Here is a 21,673-nt window from a genome sequence, read left to right on the forward strand (position 1 = left end):
CTAAGAATTCCCCATAGAAAGCCAATTCCAAAAAATTGCAGTTTAATCCCAGGACTTGTGTTGGTGCTTCCAGAACATGGGAGCCATATGCAGCCTGCACCCTTACAACTGAAAATAAGTTGTGATGTACCTGCACAAGAATGTGCCTGAAATTCTAGAAGCATCCTCACCATGAGGAGCCAGGGGCCAGCTGCCCATTCTGCTCCAGAAACTATTACCACTTCCTATGAGTGTCAGCTTGCAAAACATGTATCTCATTTACTTGCCCTGGACTGGGAGTAGTGTAATCTCTTTATGGACTTTGGTGCTTCCCCTGATGGACCTGCCCCTCCTTAATGTAATAAGTACATTTAAATAAAGCTGTAAATGTTCTCAATAAGAATGACAGACAAGGGTGAAAGTTTAAAAATGTACTCAAAGAAAATATGTACAGAAATACATGAGGTGTACCATCATCCAATTAAATATATAAATATATAAATCAGGCAATACAAGAAGAACTCAGTAAGGTTTTGTAGTAAACCCAGCACAGATGTGCCTTCTAAGAAAGAGAAAGTGGGATCCCCAAAAGAGAGAGAGCAAGTCCTTCTATTGGACTTTGGACAAAGGATTTCATACATTTACTACACAGATAATGGTTCACCGCGTATGCACCAATGGGGAGCAAGCAAAAATAAACATTTTACTACATTAGAGCACTCTCTCACAGTTCTACTACATTAGACTGGGGCATTCCCAGATCCTATTCACGTGACATGGCTTGTTACTGAGAATGTTATTTGCTCTTAGAGAGGTTATTCTTAATTAGGTATGCCGCCTTGAGTGTGACTGGGAAATTTTAAGTCTCTCAGTGTAAGTGCTGCAATCCTTTGTTTTAGCGGGAAACATAAACAGCAGTGATCACATCCAAAAGTGAACACAAAGTTGTCTTAAGTTTGCATATTCCTGATTTATCTTATGTTAAACACTACAAATTTGAAAAACGGATCCCACACAAGCAATAGTAGAGTTGCTGGAGAATGATGAAAATCCTAACAGGAGCCCTAGAGTAGTGACTGGTGGGCTCACTTCCATGCACTATAGAAACAGCCCTTGTTTCTTCCCAGGGAGCTCACAGTCCTTTGATATGCCACCTCCAAACTTCATCCAGCCAGGTTTTGATCTTGAGTGAAGAACGTTTGGTGGGTGGTGATGGTGTCCAGTGACACCAGAGGCTTTCTTAAGATCATCTCCATGAGAAGTGTGGATGTCCAGCATCAGTGACTGCAACATCTCCTCAGGTTAAGCTTTCTCTGGCTTCTTTTGTTATTTTGGAGTTCGATTGCCCAGGAGCCTCCACACGTCAGAGGCTGGCTGAAGGGGTGATCTTTGGTCATAGGTAAATATTGTTGACAGTGTTCTTTGAATATGACCAGTGGTTAGTCTTTCAGTTATCTGTAGTCCCTCTAACCAAATGTTGGTCCAAATGCAGGCCCACGAAAATCCCAGTAAACAGACAGGGGCTCCTAACAAATTTACCCTGATTGATCAATTCTGAGTTGCTTGCCTTTGGAGTCTGTTGGGTTGTACCAGCTAAAAAACATTAGGCAAGGGAGCCTTGGGGCACACAGACATTGTCAAATGTTTTCCAACTTTGCAACAGCTCCCCTACAGACAACAATCCCCAACACTGTCAAACTTTTACCAACCTTGCAACAGTTACCCTACAGACAACAATCCCCAGTTGGACTGGATTGTACTTTTGACCCAGACACAGAAGCAGTGCCCAAAACTGCCCAGCTATTCTGTACCTTTCATCAATTGTCTTAATGTAACAAGAATCCCTGAAGATTTGAGGCATTCATTAATGTAGCAACTTTCCCAGCCCTGGAGCATGCATATTAAGTAAGCCACACGGGAGCTGCGATCAAACTTTACTTTATTTCTCAGCATACACAAACGCATTGCACATTACATCATACTTTCGGTTAACCAAATCTTTACACCTCCCTGTACATTACGTACTTCCTTTTCAGAGACCGCCCAGAACTATGAGGATTCTAATATGAATAACATTAAGATGCTGTATTGCCCACTTTGTTAAATAAAATGATGGCAGACATCACCATAATCACATTTCCTTGATTAGTCGGTGAGGTGCTCTCACTTGTGTGCCGGCTCAGTGGTTTGAGATTATTGAGGTTCACCCTGATCGGTGACGGTTCCATAGGCTCATTCTCCTGAGCTGGACCTGCTGGCTGGGTCGCTTCCTGTACAGTTTCAGGACTCAACAAGTGCTGCAGTAGGTGTTTGAAATGTGATGTGTCCAGAGTGCTGGATTGCCCAGGGCGATGTGCTGTCACCATATGTTCTTTGCACGTCACAACCTGTAAAGGATCAGCAGTAGAAGGAGTGTCTGGTTTTTGTCTGCGTTTCTGCCTAACCAACACCCAGTCTCCTTTGTCAAAAACTGTCTTCAGGGCATGGGGACACTGACCTGTGTATGTTTTCATTTCTCTTTTTCAAGCTGTTTTGGTATTTCTAATCTTGTGAGTATTCACTGGTCAATCTGGGGTCCATTGAGGTAGGTTTGTTCTGATGGCTCTCCCAAATAGCAAGATGGCTGGAGCTGGTCGATAGACCAGGAGGGCCCGACACATGGGTTGGTTCAAATCAATTCCTTCCATGGACTCTTGTTGAATGACCCTCTGAGGGTGCCCATGAATCATTTGACTATACCATTGGCTTGGGGCCTGCGGGAGTACTCTTTGGTGATTAACGTTGCGTCAGATTATTTGAACTCTTTGCTGTTAAAGAGCAGCGGGCCATTAAAAGATTTAAGGATTTCAGGGATGTCACACGTTGCAAAGATGTAATCAAGCCAACCTGTGACTTTGTCATTGGTTGTCGAAGATAGGTCTTCCACCAAGGGAAAACATGAATATTCATCTATGACTACCATGAGATGATGTCCTTTTACTAAAGGCCAAAGAAAATCAACTACAATTCTCTCCCAAGCAGAGCTAAGAAGATCAGACCTTGCCACAGGGTGTTGCATCACTTTGAGACTATCATACGGAAATTAAAACCACGCAAGGACTGTTCTATGCTGCCGGAATAGAACAATCCTCCAATTCTCCTAAAGAAATCTTTACAATTTTTAAAGAATTAACTCAAGACCCTTCCCCTTGCAGCCCAATTCAAGCATCTTCAGAGTCCAGTAACAATTTGACAGCTTTCTTTGCTGAAAAAGTACTTGATATTCAATGAGGCTTCTCCCACCTCTCAGCACAAGAAGCCACTATGGCATTTCAAGACCCTTCGAATGTCACTTTCATAGCGTTTCAGGGTCTGACTGAGAGCCTAGTTCTCGATCTCCTACGCACTATAAAATCAGGCTCTCTCCTTGATCCGGCCCCACCGTCTATATTAATCCTTGGCACGGACGTTATTGTGCCTTTTCTAACTAGGATTCTCAATAATTCTCTCATCTCTGGTCAGCTTCCATAAAACTGGAAACATGCTGTCATCAAACCTTTATTAAAAAAGCCTAGGCTTGATCCTAGATCATTAAGCAATTATAGACCAATTGCCCTTCTGCCTATAAAATCTAAAATTATCGAAAAACATGTTAACAAACAAATTTCAGGCTTTCTCGAGGATTACAATCTTCTACATCACACTCAGATGGGTTTTAGACCGTTGCGTAGCACGGAATCTGCCCTGTTGGCGGTTACTGAGGACACCCGTCAACGCTTGGATTCAGGTGGCTATGCAGCAATTATCCTTTTGGATCTGAGTGCTGCATTTGATACTGTAGATCATAATATTCTCCTTCAGAGAATCTCTCAGATGTTTTTTTTTCAGGGACCACATTTGAGTGGCTCTCTGACTTCCTGAAGGACAGGACCTTTCATTTCCTAGATCGATCTTTTTTTTCTAAACCTCTGCCACTCAGTTGTGGGGTACCGCAGGGCTCCTCTCTGAGCCCTACTCTTTTTAACATTTATATGTCCCCCCTGGCAAGAATTATTGAGCCCCGTGGACTATCTCTAGTATCTTATGCAGATGATACTCAGTTGGTCTACTCCTTCTCTGCTAAGAATACCCAAGAACAAGCTTTCTTATCTTCCCATCTCTCAGATATCGCCAGATGGATGATAGAGAGCAAGCGTAAGCTCAACTATGGAAAAAAAAAAGATTGTCGGGAATCCTTCCTTGCTTAGGTCCCCATCCTTAGCAGTGAACTTGCCTAAGGATCTACCTCCGCCTAAAGATTCCATAAAAAGCTTGGGCTTTTTGCTAGACCCGCACCTTACAATGGAATACTATTCTAAGAAACTGACAGCTACCTGTTTCGGTTTTCTAAGAACCCTTAGGAAAATCTTTAAATTTCTTCAATTTTCAGCCAAAAGACTTCTTACTCAGGCTCTCATACTTTCATGTCTCGATTATGGGAAAGTACTGCTCCTGAGCTCTCCTTCGTATGTTCTAAAGAGACTTCAGGTGGTGCAGAACGCTGCTGCTCACCTACTCACAGACACCCCCAGACATTCATCTTCCACTCCAGCCTTGGCTTCCCTCCATTGGCTTCAGATTGAACAACGCATTATTTTTAAAGCTATGTGTTTTATTCAACAAGGGTCCAGTCTTCCTCAGACAAATTATCACTCCCTATACCCCCCGGAGAATACTCAGATCTTCTTCAGCTTTTTTAATTAACTCTTTTTGTGCTAAGAAAGTTAGATGGGGAGGTAGATCCTTCACCTGTAGAGCAGCTAAGATCTGGAACTCCCTCCCCTTGCAACTTCCTCATGACATGTCAGAATTTTCTTTCATAGAAAATTTAAAACTGTATTGTTCCCTGTTTAGGTCTGTTCCTCTTACCTAGTGATCTTCCTCAGCGCTGGGAGGCCTTCGGGTAGCCATGTGTTCTACAAATCCTCAAAACTAAACTAAACTAAACTTTGGTGGAAAATAGTTGCAAATGAGGCATGCCTTCAGCTCTTTCTTGACTTGCACACTGAGCCAAGGGAACCACACTTGATCTTTTAATGCTCTTTTAGTGGCTACAACACCACAGAGTCCTTCATGGGTCAGCTCGATGACTTGCTGTCTGAGATTTTAAAGTATGACAATTCTCCAACCTTGTAGTATCACGCCTTCTTGGGTGACTGCTAACTCATCCTGTACATTTTTTAATTGTTGTGATTCAACATCATCGGAAAGGGACTGGGTCTTTCTCCTCCATGATTGCATCGTAATCAATTCTTTTATTATGTTTATGTCTTTATCTGCATCTGTGGTAGCAATTATGTTTTCCATAGACAGAGCTGCTGGTGTGCTGGAGTTCACAATGAAGTTGAGATATGTTTCAGCTGTCTTGGGTGTTAAACAGTGATGATGAAGCTGCACTCTTAAAAAGTAATCTGCGGGATTTTGTTCCTTCGCCGGTTGTGCACGGTCTTATAGTCATATTCTTGTAGTCATAACCCCCACCTCTCGATGCAAGAGGTCATCTTAGCCTTCAGGTCTCCAAAAATTGTAAGCAACATCTGGTGGTCTGTGAATTGTTTTCCATAGAGGAATACATGGAAATGTATGCAGCCCCACACCACAGCCAGACTCTCCTTCTCTGGCTGAGAGTAAGTATGTTTTGTATCAGACAGGCTTCAGCTAGTATAGGCCATAATGTGTGTCGGAGGATCTGGGCGGCCATTGTGTTAAGCAAGGATGGCCCCTAGCCCTACCAGGCTCTTCTCAACTGTTATTTCAGTATGTAACTTCAGGTCAAAGTGGGCCATTTCTGTTGCGTTCTCAATCACATCTTTAATGCCTTTGGAACTCTGGCTGCATTTCGGAGACCACTGGAATGGTACATTTTGCTTTGTCAAGTCTCTCAGTGATGCACTCACTGTAGCAAAATTGCAGATGTAGCTTGAGCAACAACTGCCCATTCCTAAAAAGGAACGCAGCCTGGTGACTTCTTGGAGGGGCATGTGCATGAAAGTGCTTGCACCTTGTCTGGATCTTTAGTCATTCCCCATCATAGAATATGCACTCAAAAATGTGTGGTTGGCTTTGTGAAACTCACACTGCAGCATTCAGAGTGAGACCTGCATCAGTGAGTAGCAGGCATTCTTGGGTAAGGGATTTGTCATGTTCTTTTTGTGTCCTCCCAAAAACCGGTATATCATCACTGTAATTGAAAGGATGTGTAACCAGCTATATCACTCAGCGAATAACATCCTGTAATATTTCAGCAGTCAAAGATACGCCAAAATTCAGTCTCTTATATTGGAACAAACAAACATGAGTTGAAAAGGTAGTAATGTACCTCTAGTTCTCTTCCAACTCGAGTTGATGGTACTCTTTATTCAGTTCAAGGCGGGAAAACACTTTGACTCTGTTCAGTTGCATGATCATGTCTGCTAGGATGTCTCTCCCTCTCAATGGCTGTGTTTGTCTGGTGCATATCAACGCAAATGAGCACTGCTTTGCCTCTGTCCTTTTTTGGTACTATTACTAAGGATGAAACCGTGATGTGGGGCCAGTGGAGAGTTCTTTTTGATTTAAATGTTTTTATTTGTTTTTTGAGTTATAATAAAGTGATGCAAAGCACATTTCATATAAGAATAACAGCAGGTGACTTAAAAGCAGTACATAATAGCAAGACAATATTTCATATAATGATAAAGTGCAAGAGTATACTAACTCAGTATTCACATGGTATGTTGGCTGCCACTGATTATAAAAAAATTAAATAGGAGTGCGGTGCTACAAAGCTTGTGCTGAATATAATAACGTAAATCAGGTAACCAGCATTTATCCAATTCATTCAGATTTCAGACTAGTCATAAAGCGCATATAGTAGACCTAGACCCATTATCTTATTACCCGCAGGTGAGTCATAACAGTATCTGAAAACATGATGCCAGCATCATTCAAACCAATTGACTATCCCTGTGAACCCTTCAAAGCCTACCCATCGGTTAAGATGCAGGGTCTGCCATTAAGCATCAGAGGAAAATAGGATATCATATATTAAAGGGCAAAAGTGCGATAGCTTGATATTTACATAATATGTCTGATACAGTTGAGTGCAGAAGTACAATAAAAGCTAAAGTGCTACAAATCTAGTGCTGGTAATCATAAAATGACTCAAATAGCAGAGGGTAATTTTACTATAGCAAGTTAACCCTAGTCATAAAGTGCATATTTTGGACCTGTGGTGAGTTCAAATATATCATGTTTGAAGAGGGCTTCCAACTCTTTCTCAACAGCTTCTTGTAAATCGAAAGCAACTCTGCAGTGTCGCTGAACAACAGAGCAAATGTCTTCATTGATGTGAAGCTGTACTTTCATTTTCTTGAGTTTTCCCAGGCCACACGACAACAACAACAGGAATCAGCAAGTAATCTGCACCTAAACACGGAGGCTGTAGTTGAGGGATATTAGTCCCATGTCAGCAGCAGTGGCAAAAGTGAGTAAAAAGGCATTCAGCAATGTCCCTTGTGGAACATAAATGTGGCTCATACTGATGTCTTTTTGTGTTGCATTTTCACTATAAACGACCATTGGATTTGCAATGGCTCAGAAGCATCCAAGTATACACCTTTGTGCTTGATGGAGTGAGGGGGAGGCACAGGGGAAAGGCTGTTAACCTTTTCTACTGACATAATGTTAATCAACTCACCACTGTCTGTGATGAAAGTTATTGGATGATCATTCACTTTCAACTTGGTTTTGAGACGGTGCCCAAATGGCGTTTGTCGCTCTGTTTGGTGAACTTTCTTTGAATTCTGATCTTCTTTGGAAGTAGCCAACCCCACATGTGCATGCCGCCTTCCGGTGGATATCATCTGTGCACATTCATTTTCTTCACTGTTACTTGATAGTGATGTTGAAGAACCTTTGTATGATGAGCTTGATGATGATTGATTCTACCAGGTTTCTACTTGTCGTAGCTGATGTTGCTTTTCAGTTTTAGGGGAGTGGCGTGAATGCTTCTGGAAAGTATTTGGGGCCATTTTCTCTTGCCGTTATGACGCACTTGATTTGTTTTTTTAGATGGGCACATAGTTATGAGGTGGTTCTGTTTTCCACACCCTTTGTAAACCTGTCCTACAGCTAGACATTTACCTTCATGGGGAAATAAAAATCCACATGAGAAACATAGTTTTGTTTTCTTTGACATTATCTTGTGTCTTGTTTAAGCTTGTGCTTGCTTTTCACAGTCTGTGCCAATTCATAGTGTGCTGTTCCTGCTTCAATGTCAGCAGCTTGTTGATCAGCTTGTTCTTTTGCTCTTGCAGCCCTCAGCAGTTTCTCTAGACTCTGTGTTTCTCTTAGTGTGTGCCTTCTAAATGAATCTGAAAGGCAGCCATCAATGATTCTGAGGTCCATGGCTTCGTCAATGAACTCACCAAACTTGCAATGTTTAATACGTGCATTGAGTATTTCAACAAACATTCATTGTTTCACCAACTTGTTGTCAAACTCGGGTGAAGCAATACCTTTCATAGTCGACATTCGGCATTGAATAGAACTTAGCCTCTATGCTTCTTTTACCTTTTGGTACGACATTGTATCATTCTGTGAGATTTTCTTTAGCACTTCTTTCACTCCATCACCTGCAAGGTTTTTTAAATATTTGGTCTTCTTGTCATCTTCTTCCTCTAGTGCATCAATAAGAGTCATCAAATGTATCGACCCATGCAGCACACCTGGCACCAATGTTTTGCTCCTGAGAAGCATTGATAAGTGGTGGTGACTTTAGGTACATAGCTGCACTGTATTTTGCACTTCCTTCTGCCTGCATTGAGAGCCTGTGCTGTTCAGACAGCTTTCACCGTTCAGGGTGGCACTGTCCGCTTCTGCAAGCAGAGGTTGTTGCTGGAGTATGCGCCGCCATGTGCTTCAGTCACCCTTGACGGTGGGTACGTTTTCTGTTTTCCATAACTTTCTGATGTGATTGTTATTTCTTGCTTTGTCTGAGTAATCGTTCTCTGTTCACGGAGCTGCACCTTTGTTGACCACCTCCTCAGCAGTTTGGTGGACATTTTGAATATGCTCCTTTGCAGGGCCTTCAATCTCTTCCATGGCTGTGTACGGGCTGGAGCAGGGCTTTGACTCCACATGTGCCAGTCGCAGACCACTCTGTCTATTCTGGGCACACATGGCAAGCACAAGCAGTTTGCTGTATCCTTGCAAACTCTCAGGGAGAGCAGTCTTGCCTTCTCGGGCACGTATCTCCATCCTCATCGCCAGTTGTAGCCTCTTCCCCAGCCCTGGAGCATGCAGATGAAGAAAGCCACATGGGAGCTACAATCAAACATTATTTTATTCCTCAGCATACACTAACACACTGCACACTTCATAATACATTCCGTTAACCACCCAGAACCACGAGTATTCTAGTGTACATAACATCAAGATGCTGCAGTGAGGTCCTCACAAAGTTGGCCCATTGGCCTGCATTGTGGGGTCTTTGTCCCCATAGATGAACGCTAGCCTGTCATCTAGTGAAGGGGAACATATTTCAACAAATGTAAGTGTGAGGGAATTTGGGTTTCCACATTTATGTTGTGTTAACTGTTGTATTATTCATGTTCTATGCTGAATATGTATTATTTTTCAAAGAAATACCTTTACAGACCTGCCAATGTTCCCAGGTCTAAGCGTGACTAAGTGTTCCACTCCAGATTTTTTTTTTGTTCAAACTGGGATTAATTGATTCATACCATTAAAACCCAAGTTTATAAATCCTATAAAGTAAGAAAAAAGCCAGGACTGAACGAGCTAATCACATCTGAAAACATGGCGGCTGTGCTCAGATTGGACACTGATCTTTTTAAATGTGATTATAACACAGTACACTCCAGTACTCTGCATCTGCCCTACGACTTGGAAAAAAGACCTGGAACCTTCTTCAGGCCTCCTTTGGGTCACAAGAATATCATGCTGTTCAGCTGGGAATTTTTTTTGAAGCGTGATAAAAAATAAATAAAAAAAAAGGAAGTGGTTATGGTAGCCAAATATTTTTGGCAGCCAGGTGAGGACCAGTTGTTTAAGGGTCTCAATGGACCGGGGTGGGGAGCAGATGCTGCACTCTCGTTCCAGACCTTGTCCCTCCCCTCCACCGCCCCTCACTCGAGGTGTTGTTCCTTGTGTGGTCTGGACACTGAGAAGCCACCGACCGTCCAGGAGTGGAGCCTCTGTCAGGGGGTGACCGCTCCAAACTCCGATTTGATACCGGGCCGTGATACTCTTCACCGCGAGTCAGGTGAGGAGCAGTGTTTAATTTCTGATTACTTTATGCTACTTTATGTTTATGCTACTTTTATGCAATTGGCGTGTTGTGACTTTGCTTTGTGGCCGTGTGAGCTAGCTTGGCGGGTTGCTGCATCTTCTGCGCAGAATTATATGATGCACATGTGTCTGAACTGCGATTCAGGCTTTGAATACATGTGGACCAGACTCAGACTTATACCTTCCAAGTGGGAGTAAGCGCTATATAAAAAGCTACGTAGCCGTGGCAGAAAGCACAATATAAATACAACTATTATTCAAAACGTGGGTGGCATTCTTGCTTCTTATTGCATGTCCCTTTCCCCTGCTGTCGCTGGCGTCACTCTTTGCTCATGTGACGTGTAACCTGAAGCCAAAGTGCTCCCTCCTTTGATATCAGGTAATATGATTGGGTTCTGGCGGAAATAGCCTCAGTGACACCGGCAGCCTATCGGGTTTCTCCCCGGGATAAACGTTCACCTGCTCGCCACTGCCGCTGGCCTTGTTTGACGAATGTGCTTGTTCGACTGGTGGAGAGGTGCTTGCGCCGCATGATTATGTCTTAGTTATAAGATGTATATTATTATAGAAATATTTTACAGATGACGTTTGTAGGTTTTATGTTGGCTCACACCGGATGTCTTAGCGAGTTATGCTTAGTGAGGCTCCTGGGTAAGTGTATGATTTTAATTACTAGAAATATATATAACGATACTACTACTAAAAATCAGCCATTTAGACGTTTAGTCATAGCAAACGCATTTAGCTAATAACAGTGATCTCGTCAACGAATCGTCTTGAAAATACCCATGCATCTTTCTGTTGGTACATACTGGAAAAGGAAGCATGGAGGAGAAGAAGTGCCCGCGAAGAGTAGGTACAGAAGTCCTAGTCAGACATTTATTGCCCTTACTCCAAGTAGCAAACACTACATTGAATTTCACCACACTGGGCATGAAGATGTAATAGGTTCAGTGGAACCCTGTTGTTTGGAGTGTTGCAAATCCGTTGAGGCGTGTTGAAAAAGCCCCAAAACAAACTTAGTAGACAACTAGGCCACTGGCTTCTAAACTGAACGGAATTTACATCTTTTTGTCCCCCATTTTGCAGTTTGTGAACCATCTTCCAGCTTACGAAAAAACAGAGAGGGAGATAATGAACATATGCAATTATGCGGACGCTGATGGCAGTCATGTCATTCTGTCTGCATGGGCACAGAATGGCGTGATGGGGTGTGGACGCAGAGGTTTAAGTTGGAGAAAAAAGTGGGGGCCTCTAAAAGGTGTGTGGCCTATGTAGTTTTAGGCGTGGCTTAAACATGTAACTACACTTTTGTGATTCCTATAGTTTGCCACCCAATCAGTATTTTGGTGCCTCGCTGAGCTTTCTGTTATTGCATCCAGATTTAATAACATAACAACTGCCACACATCTCAAACCAGCATGGACTATTGGCTTATTCAATGGTTGTCCTTGTGTACTCTGCAGAGAGGCCAAGGATTGGATGACCACATATTCTAAACTCCTTTTTGACCCAATGACAGGCACTAAGAGAGACTCATATTGCCTTCAGCCTTAACTCTAGGCCTCTGAATCGTTGCTGTTATAAACACCTGGAGGCGGCTCATTTCAAAGCATGCACTATACAAGAGTAATATGCTGAACATAAAAATTACAAAAAGACAACAGCCTGGGAATAGCTAACACTCCAATGTAGCACAAGAAACATAAAACATGTGAAGTATAAACGGGAACTAATAGACTGACCTGGATTACATGAGCATTTATAATTGTTCAGAAATTGTCAGTCTTTTTCCCAGTAAAATTAAGGTCAAGAATATAGGGCCCAATATCAGTGCTTACTTTGTAAATAAAAACGTCCTGGTGCCCAAAGCCCTCCTCTTAAACACGCGGCTGCTGCAATTGAATGTGCGACCATGGAATACTGAGGCAGCATAATCCTGAAGCCATCTTTGGCTCTTTACTCCATTTACAGCCACTCACTGCCCATTCAGCTCACTCTTGCAGCTTTCTGCTTTCTCCCTTTGTGACGCTTTTTCGTTTTTCTCTTCCTCCGTCTTTCACAAATGTGTCTTTTTCTCACAGCAAATGCTTGAGACAGAAGAATAAGCGCCGGCCCTCAAAAATAAGTGCTGGTGCTCAGCACCGGAAACAAGAAGCACAAATTAAGCACTGCCCAATATGGACCTGTTTGAATGTCCGTTCTACAATACTACCAGGTCTGAGACCCAGAGGAATCAGGCTCACTTAAAGGCCTGTATGGACGTGCCTCCGGTTTCTTTTTTTATTTACCAATTCAAGAGGGGTATGGCACTTGAATTAGTAAATTAAAAAAAACATTCATTTTATTTGTAGAAAAGAGATTTTTGCATTATGGAGGGGGCAAGCAGCAAATGGTATCTGTCTCTCTTATAAAAAAAAAAACCTCAAGGACCCTGATTCTCAATCTGTACTTTATAGTACATTTTGTAGTACTACAAATTGCTATTCACAAACTTTGTGCAGAGTTTACACCTCTGTCGGTCCTATCTTTTCCTGTGTGGAGTTCTCCATCCAACAGCAGACTCTCCGCAAGACGTAAAATGCGGTTGTAAGTTACCTTGTAGTATCTGTATGGTAATAATTACGACTATTCTGACTTCAACCCCTATAATTGAGGTGGTGGAGACATGTAAGTTAACCCTTTGTAGTAAATCTACACTCAGGGTTTATGAATACCAAAAGTAATAAACTTGCTTCGAAGTGTAAACTTACTCAAAAGTGTAACTTACCTTTCTGAATCAAGTTCAATATATCTAAAAGTCCTTGATGGGAAAACGGAGAGTGGGCAGGGGTGAGGAAGGAACAAAAGTGCTATTTGGACTACGGAACAGCTCAGCAGCAAATGTCAGCTGTCGGGCCCTTCAAAAAACATTAAAGCAACCCCTCCAAAAAAAATAATGCAAACAACATATTTTTAGATCCCTGCTAGGGGAAGCAGCAGAGAGTGGGCAGGGGTTAGAAAGGAACAAGAGTGGTGTTTGGACTGTGGAGCAGCTCAGATGCAAATTATAGCTGCTAAGCCCTCCGAACAATTAAAGCATTTTTTAGGACTGAAAGGAGTAGAGGCATAAGTGAGGCGCAGGCGAAGGGAAAGCAGTCGTGGGGTGAGGAGGGGGTGTATTTGATAGGTGGGTAGTAGTACATGAGAGAGAGAGCAAGAAAACGAATGCACTTGAGAGATGTGGTCTGACAGCCAGAGCAGCTGACTTTGAAACTTGGGGAACCAGGTTTGAATCCTGGTGTTGGCTCAACTTCATGTGATTCCGGACCAACCAGTTAGGAAAAACAATTTAATCTGACCTTGTGTAATGTAATCTGGTACTCATTTAAAGGGCTATAAATCCCTCAGGCCAAGCTCAGACTGCATAAAATTGCCAACAAAGTGAGCAATGAAAAAAAGTAGTTCCTAAAATGTAAGCAATAGAAGGACACAAGTAAGCAACGCAAAATGATGGCTAGGAGGTTATTCTCAAGGGGAGGTTCAAACACAAGAAGAAGAAGACAAGCCATCAAATAGGAAACAAGCAACTGAGTAGCAATGTAGCCAGCCAGTGGTAAGCAGTGGGCAGGCTCTAAGACCACTGTATGTGTTTGTATTGCCCGCAATAAGTCTTTGGCAATAGACCCAGAAAGGCTGGCACCATGTAGAGGAAAGTGAGTTCTTCCCATTTCCAGAGGGAACTAAGGTCCAAAATAACAAGAGACCTAGAAATGCTGGCACCATGCATGGGAAAGTGAGGGCCTTCCATCTCCAGAGGGTCGAAACTAAGGGTCTGGAAATGAATATTCCTGTGAAAGAAAGTGGAATTTAACAGTCAGCATTTGTGCATGTATGTGAACTGGAAAGGCTGGCTCTTGAACCAGGATGAAGTTGTCAAACAGCTTTTAAAACATGTTTACACTTAGAGTGCAAAAAATCTCTTGAGGAGGACCTGGAGGAGGTGAAAGAAACACAAAATAGTTCAGATGCAGAGAGTCTAATCACAGAGTAAAGCCTGGTGGGCTTGACGAAGGAGTACCCTTTGTTTTGTTAACATTATGTTATGTTATTCACATTTTTATAATTCAAACCATCATTCCTATGACATTGTTAAACTGGAAGTCCCTTCTTGAGGAACTCGCAGGACATCAATCAATCGTGTCTGACTGTTTTTGGAATTGGTCATTTAAGGTTAGTAGAGAGTATGTTGTCCCATGTTTAGTGTAGAAGCAGGTCATGCAGGGAAGTATGGTAGTAATCTGCATTCGATCTTAGGGGATCTTTGTAGAATTTTATGTGGGTGTTCCCAAGGACTCTCACTTTCTTCCTGCATTGTATGGTCAGCTATCCCTTATTTGGCTGGAGTAAGATGTTCGGTTCTATGCATTACAATCCTAGTAGGTAAATATAATGCAGTGATCTACTCATGAGGCTGTGGTGTGTTTATGCTGGTTTTATCAGTTTATATAGTATATGCTACTGTGGTGTATGGCATTGTTGTTGGTTTGCTAGTGTAGTTGTAAGTTATGTCTGGTGTGCTGTCTGAGCATTGCCACTTATGGTAATGGCGCAGGATCGTCCCATTGAATAGGGGCTGCTGCTGGGAATCCTTTAAGAGTATATAATTATGGGTCATTGGATATATGTTGTAATGACATTTACATAGCACTTACTACTCCTGAGGAGGCATTGAATCGCTTTTTGATGGGTAGCACACTATTCCAGACCCCAAAGGATAAGTGGTGGATTAGTATCGGGAAGTATAAGTTGTTAATGTGGGCAGTGGACATGTGAGTCTGTTAGTTTGATTGAATAGGATAAAGGAGGGATGAGGAGAGAAGAGTTCGGTTGGATGCATGTGGCAATTATTGTCTATAGTGTACTAATTGTGAGTGTGTGTGGAGCATCTTGGCCATGTTGACATGAGCTTCCTTGAAATTACTACTTAGTTCTAACCCACCAGTGACTCTTCTCATTCCTTACCTGGCTAGGAGACACAGTCAGGTCCACCACTCTCCTGCCTTTTAGCTGCCATTCATTTCACTTCTCTTATCGTAATCGGAATAATTTTCAGGCAAACCTCTGGGCCAATATTGGCAAACCAGGTATTTTAACCCCAATTGTAGAACATTGTCAAAAGTAATGGTTGTCAATGCAAGGTTTTACACTATAATGAATGCTATTGACTGTTGGGACTACCCCCAATGACTTCAATGGTGGGTCATAACATGTCTTGCATATTGGTACTGTTCCCAATTACATCAGTGGTGTTACAATGTTGAATTATGATATGTGGCTACTTTTACTGATGTGGTGACACTAGAGCAAATCCATTAGGCCTGCCTTATTGATAATGACACCCTTTTATATTGGGATGTTGCATCTAGAATAGGTGTGGCTATAAGGTTAGGGACTCACTAGAAGTGTAAAGTGATATGAGGGTGTTACTGAATGTATTTCAATTTACCTGGTTGTACATATTTGTATTTTGATGTGTAGTATGTAATAGTGTGTATGTGTTTTAAAAGTATTTTTCATTTTTAAAAAAAAAAGCACTGGCAGAACAATCATTTGTTGAGTGTTGTTGTGTACCAGAGAGCTGGGGTTACTAGCCCACACCACCCCCCTTGAGTAGACCTTGTACTACTCTTCTTTGCAGCACCAAGAAAGTCAGGTGGTATAACAAGGTACTCAGTTCCCAGTAAAAAGACAATTGTGGACTTATTACTTGTGAAAGACTCACATTTTTCACAGCTAATGATCCAGTATCTTACACCGATGTTACAGTTTTGTACTAGAATAAGTAACTTGACAACAGTACAGTGGGATCCTTATGCTTGCATCGCAAACCATAACCAGATTTCAGTTGATTTTAGGTTTTAAATCGTAACCGTAATACCCTTTGACTAAAGCTTATATGGGTATATTTATCTGGATGTAAAGGAGTTATTTAAATAATTAAGAAAGAAAAAGTTTACTTTAAATATCATGAGACAGGCATAGCTACATAGCTTATCTGAAATAAAAACTTTAAGCCATTTCTGCCTCTCTTGGGACAGATCAGCCTGTTTTAATTAGGCCGATCTGCCCCCAAGGGGAGCAGAAACCACTTTTTACTGAAGGGGAGTGACCCCTTAGGCAAGGGTCGCTCCCCTGGGGGGCAATTTTATTTTAGGCCATTTCTGCCCCCCCCCTTGGGGGCATATCAGCTGATTTCTATTAGGCTGATCTGCCCCCAGTGGGTGCAGAAACCACTTAGGCACCAGGGATTGGTGTGTGTGTGTGTTTTGTTTGGGGGGACAGCCCCCTGGGCAAGGGTCGCTCCCATGGGGACAAATTACTGTTGGCCATTTCTGCCCCCCCTCCCCGGGGCAGATCGGCCTATATTTGTAAGGCCCATCTGCCCCCAAGGGGGGCAGAAAGCCCACCAGACACCAGGGAAGATTTTTTTTCAAAAAAAGAGGGTGGTGGTATGGCTATACCCCACCCCAAATAAATGGGGACAAAGTTTTTCTGCCCACCGGTGGGCAAATGGGACAATTACCCCCGATCCACTCCCCCGGGGTACAGAAAGCTTACTAGATACCAGGGAATAAAAAATAAAACATCGTGGGGTGGTGCCTACCAACCAATATGGGAATGGTTATGTCCCCACCCCAAAAGAAGGGGGTAACAGTCTTTCAGCTTTCCCTCCGCACACTAAAAGATCTTATCCCAACGGCAAGCAAGAGGACATTTGATTATTTTGGGTTTTGGTTTTACATTTTGGGCCATGAGAGCTTGTTTAGCTCTCAAAATCGTCCCATTTGGAATGGCGAGGGATACACTTTTTGGACTTTGGCACTCTGCCATGTAGAAAAATCTACAAGACCTAGACACATCTGAAAACTAAACATCTGGGTGAGTCCAGGGTGGTGTGCTTCACATGAACCCGCACCATTTTCCTACCCACAATGCCGTGCAAACTTCCAACATTGCTTGAAACCACACATTTTCCCCACATTTTTGTGATGGAACATTCCGGAATCTACAAAATTCCTGTCACCAAGCATTGTCACATCTATACCGATAAAAATTCTGCCCCACTTCTCAGCCTAAAAATGTTTTTTTTCAAACTGCCCTTTTGGACCCGCTTTGGTCCCCCCTCAATATCGACATGTTTTTGGCTCTTCCCTGTCACAGGCACTTACCCCACCTACACAAGTGTGGTATCATTTTTATTGGGAGACTGAGGGGATCGTTGGGTGGTAGGAAATTTGAGCCAGTGCGGTGATGCTACACAGAATTGTGGGGAAAATGTGATTATTTAGCTAAATGTGAGGTTTGCTGAGGATTTTGGGTAAGAAAACTCTGGGGAATCCACGCAAGTCACACCTCCCTGGACTACCTCGGGTGTCTAGTTTTCAGTAATGTCTGGGTTTGGTAGGTTTCTCTAAATGGCTGCTGAGCCCAGGATCAAAAATACAGGTGCCCCCTGCAAAACAGGTAGTATTGTATTTGATAACGTTGATGTGTTCACGTAGTGTTTTGGGGCATTTCCTGTGGCTCCCCTCAGATTCCAGAACTTTGCCGCACCGAAATGTGAGGAAAAAGTGTTTTTTTGTCAAATTTTGAGGTTTGCAAAGGATTTGGGGTAACAGAACCTGGTGAGAGCCCCACTTCACCCCATTCTGAATTCCCCTAGGTGTCTAGTTTTCAAAAATGTATAGGTTTGCTAGGTTTCCCTAGGTGCCGACTGAGCTAGAGGCCAAAATCCAGAGCTAGGCACTCTGCGAGAAACAGGTCAGTTTTCTTTGGGAAAATATGATGTGTCCATGTTGTGTTTTGGTGCATTTCCTGTCGTGGGCACTAGGCCTACCCACACAAGTGAGGTACGATTTTTATCGGGAGACTTGGGTGAATGCTGGGTGGAAGGAAGTTTGTGGCTCCGCTCAGATTTCAGAACTGTGCAGCACCGAAATGTGAGGGAAGTGTTTTTTTGCCAAATTTTGAGGTTTGCGAAGGATTCTGGATAACAGAACCTGCTGAGTCACCCCATCCTGGATTCCCCTAGCTGTCTACATTTCACAAATGGGCAGGTTTAGTAGGTTTTCCTAGGTGGCGGCTGAGCTAGAAGCCAAAATCCATAGCTAGGCGCTTTCCAAAAAACACGTCAGATTTCAATGTAAAAATGTGATGTGTCCTTGTTGCGTTTCCTGTCGGGGGCATTAGGCCTACCCACACAAGTGAGGTACCATTTTCATCGGGAGACTTGGGAGAACACAGAATAGAAGGACAAGTGTTATTGCCCCTTGTCTTTCTCTACATTGTTTCCTTTCAAATGTAAGAAAGTGTGTAAAAAAATGCTTCTATTTGAGAAATTCTGTGTAATTCACATGTTAGTATGGAGACCCCAGAATTCAGAGATGTGGAAATAACCACTGCTTCTCAACACCTTATCTTGTGCCCATTTTGTAAATACAAATGTTTCCTTGATACCTATTTTCACTCTTTATAGTTCACCAAATAAATTGCTGTACACCCGGTATACAATGAATACCCATTGCAAGGTGCAGCTCCTTTATTGGCTCTGGGTACCTAGGGTTCTTGATGAACCTACAAGCCCTATATATCCCCGCAACCAGAAGACTCCAGCAGACATAATGGTATATTGCTTTCAAAAATCTGCCATAGCTGGAAAACAGTTATAGAAGAATACGTGGCAGAAATGGCTCTTTTTTTTCACCTCAATTTCAATATTTTTTTTACCTTGAAGGATCTACACAAAGGACCCCTTGCTGAATTCAGAATTTTGTCTACATTTTAGAAATGTTTAACTGTCTGGGATCCACAAATGGTTTCACACCCATTTTTGTCACTAACTGGAAGGAGACTAAAAGCAGAAAAAATAGTAAAAATGGGGAACGTCCTAGTAAAATGTCAAAATTGCATGGAAAAGTGTGTTTTTCTGATTCCAGTCTGTCTGTTCCTGAAAACTGGGAAGATGGTGATTTAAGCGCTGCAAACCATTTGTTGATGCTTTTTTCTGGGGAAAAAACACAAGCTTTCTTCTGCAGCCCTTTTTCCCAATTTAAAAAAAAACTAAATTTTAGCTATATTTTGGCTAATTTCTTGGTCTCCTCCAGGGGAACCCACAAACTCTGGGTACCTCTAGAATCCCTAGGATGTTGGAAAACAAGTACGCAAATTTGCCGTGGGTAGTTTATGTGGACAAAAAGTTATGAGGGCCTAAGTGCGAACTGCCCCAAATAGCCCAAAAAAAGGCTTGGCACCTGAGGAGAAAAGCCCTGGCAGCGAAGGGGTTAAAGGAATAATTAAGCTCTGCATGTTGTGGGTTGCCTTTGTCTAAAAAATGGTGACTGACCGCTAGCCAATGAACAGGTTCTTAACTGGACTATTACAGATTTGGCATGAGACCTGCTAATTTATTTATTGTACAACACTGGTTGTTTCATTGGAAAGTTACCAGGGCTGGATAAAGGGAATGCTCCCATGACCGATTAGTGCACAGGATAAGAATGGCACCTCACTACCACCTACTCTGAACATTCCTGGACCTGGGAAGTACATCAAGAAGAAAAACACGATTTTGCCAAACTGCTGGCAGAGAAAACTAAAGGACTCCGAACTTCTGCTGGTGCCCATGGCTTCTAAGTCTTCTTTAAGGTTTAAGGATTTGGCCTTCTGTTCTATCTAGTACAGTAACACACAAGGCAGAAGGGCTCCCTGCTCTGAAAAAGGCCCTGTTGATAACTCAGGACTTCACCCATAGAAAACCCTGGCTAGAGGGAGTCCTGTTGTGTGGATGCCTATTGTGAAGACCTAATGCCTGTGGAAGAGAAAGAACATAGATGACTTTCTTTCATATAGATCGACGTTACTCAAAGTACGGCCGGCGGCCCGCCAGCGGCCCCACGGACCGACCTTGGCGGTCCGCGGAGACGTACAACAAACGGCCTATGATAATGGTCGCAGTGTGTAAACATAGAAGAGGGCTGCGGGAGCATGCGCAACAGTGGCTTCTTTGCGCATGCTCCCGTGGCCCTCCTCTATGTTTACTACGGCGCCCATTATTTATGGCGTTTCCGTGGATCCTGGAAGCCAAAGCCCCATAAAAGTCAGCGCTTGCAGCTAACTTTTACGGGGCTTTGTCATCTGCTTCCTGTCACCGTCTCCACGTCTGCTGCCCGCCTGCCTGCCTGCCGTTCTACATTTGTGGCATCTTTACAGTGCTTTGAGTCAGGTAAGGCTCTTTGGTTATTTATTTATTTGATTTTAATGTAGTGTGTATGTTACTGGGGTAGGGGTAGGAGTAGATTGCGCTGTGTGTGTGCGCTGTGTGTTACTGGGGTAGGGGTGAGAGCAGATGGCGCTGTGTGTGTTACTGGGGTAGGGGTGAGAGCAGATGGCGCTGTGTGTGTGCGCTGTGTGTGTGTTACTGGGGTAGGGGTGAGAGCAGATTGCGCTGTGTGTGTGCGCTGTGTTTGTGTTACTGGGGTTGGGGTGAGAGCAGATGGCGCTGTGTGTGCGCGCTGTGTGTGTTACTGGGGTACGGGTGATAGCAGATTGCGCTGTGTGTGTGCGCTGTGTGTGTGTTACTGGGGTAGGGGTGAGAGCAGATGGCGCTGTTTGTGTGCGCGCTGTGTGTGTTACTGGGGTAGGGGTGAGAGCAGATTGCGCTGTGTGTGTGCGCTGTGTGTGTTACTGGGGTAGGGGTGAGAGCAGATTGCGCTGTGTGTGTGCGCGCTGTGTGTGTGCGCTGTGTGTGTGTTACTGGGATAGGGGTGAGAGCAGATTGCGCTGTGTGTGTGCGTGCTGTGTGTGTGCGCTGTCTGTGTGTTACTGGGGTAGGGGTGAGAGCAGATGGCGCTGTGTGTGTTACTGGGGTAGGGGTGAGAGCAGATGGCGCTGTGTGCAGATGGCGCTGTATGTGTTACTGGGGTAGGGGTGAGAGCAGATGGCGCTGTGTGTGTTACTGGGGTAGGAGTGAGAGCAGATGGCGCTGTGTACAGATGGCGCTGTGTGTGTTACTGGGTTATGGGTGAGAGCAGATTGCGCTGTGTGTGTGCGCGCTGTGTGTGTGTTACTGGGGTTGGGGTGAGAGCAGATGGCGCTGTGTGTGTTACTGGGGTAGGGGTGAGAGCAGATGGCGCTGTGTACAGATGGCGCTGTGTGTGTTACTGGGGTAGGGGTGAGAGCAGATGGCTCTGTGTGCAGATGGCGCTGTGTGTGTTACTGGGGTAGGGGTGAGAGCAGATGGAGCTGTGTGTGTTACTGGGGTAGGGGTGAGAGCAGATGGCGCTGTGTGCAGATGGCGCTGTGTGTGTTACTGGGGTAGGGGTGAGAGCAATGTTTTGAAAAA

At 43.5% G+C, this 21,673-nt stretch overlaps 1 protein-coding gene across 2 annotated transcripts in view; it reads left to right on the top strand.

Annotated features, from left to right (window-relative positions):
• LOC138265860 (collagen alpha-4(VI) chain-like) overlaps nt 1–21,673 on the top strand; it is a 946,529-nt gene that overhangs the window by 327,789 nt on the left and 597,067 nt on the right. Inside the window, exon 1 of one of the 2 annotated variants that reach the window (XM_069213965.1) lies at nt 10,181–10,264. The exons of the other annotated variant lie outside the window; for it this stretch is intronic. The gene's annotated coding sequence lies outside the window, so the exon portion shown is untranslated. Of the gene's footprint in view, nt 1–10,180; nt 10,265–21,673 lie in introns of those variants that run through there. 2 annotated transcript variants of the gene reach the window in all.

Source organism: Pleurodeles waltl, chromosome 11 (genome assembly GCF_031143425.1).
Source record: "Pleurodeles waltl isolate 20211129_DDA chromosome 11, aPleWal1.hap1.20221129, whole genome shotgun sequence".
Lineage (NCBI taxonomy): Eukaryota > Metazoa > Chordata > Amphibia > Caudata > Salamandridae > Pleurodeles > Pleurodeles waltl.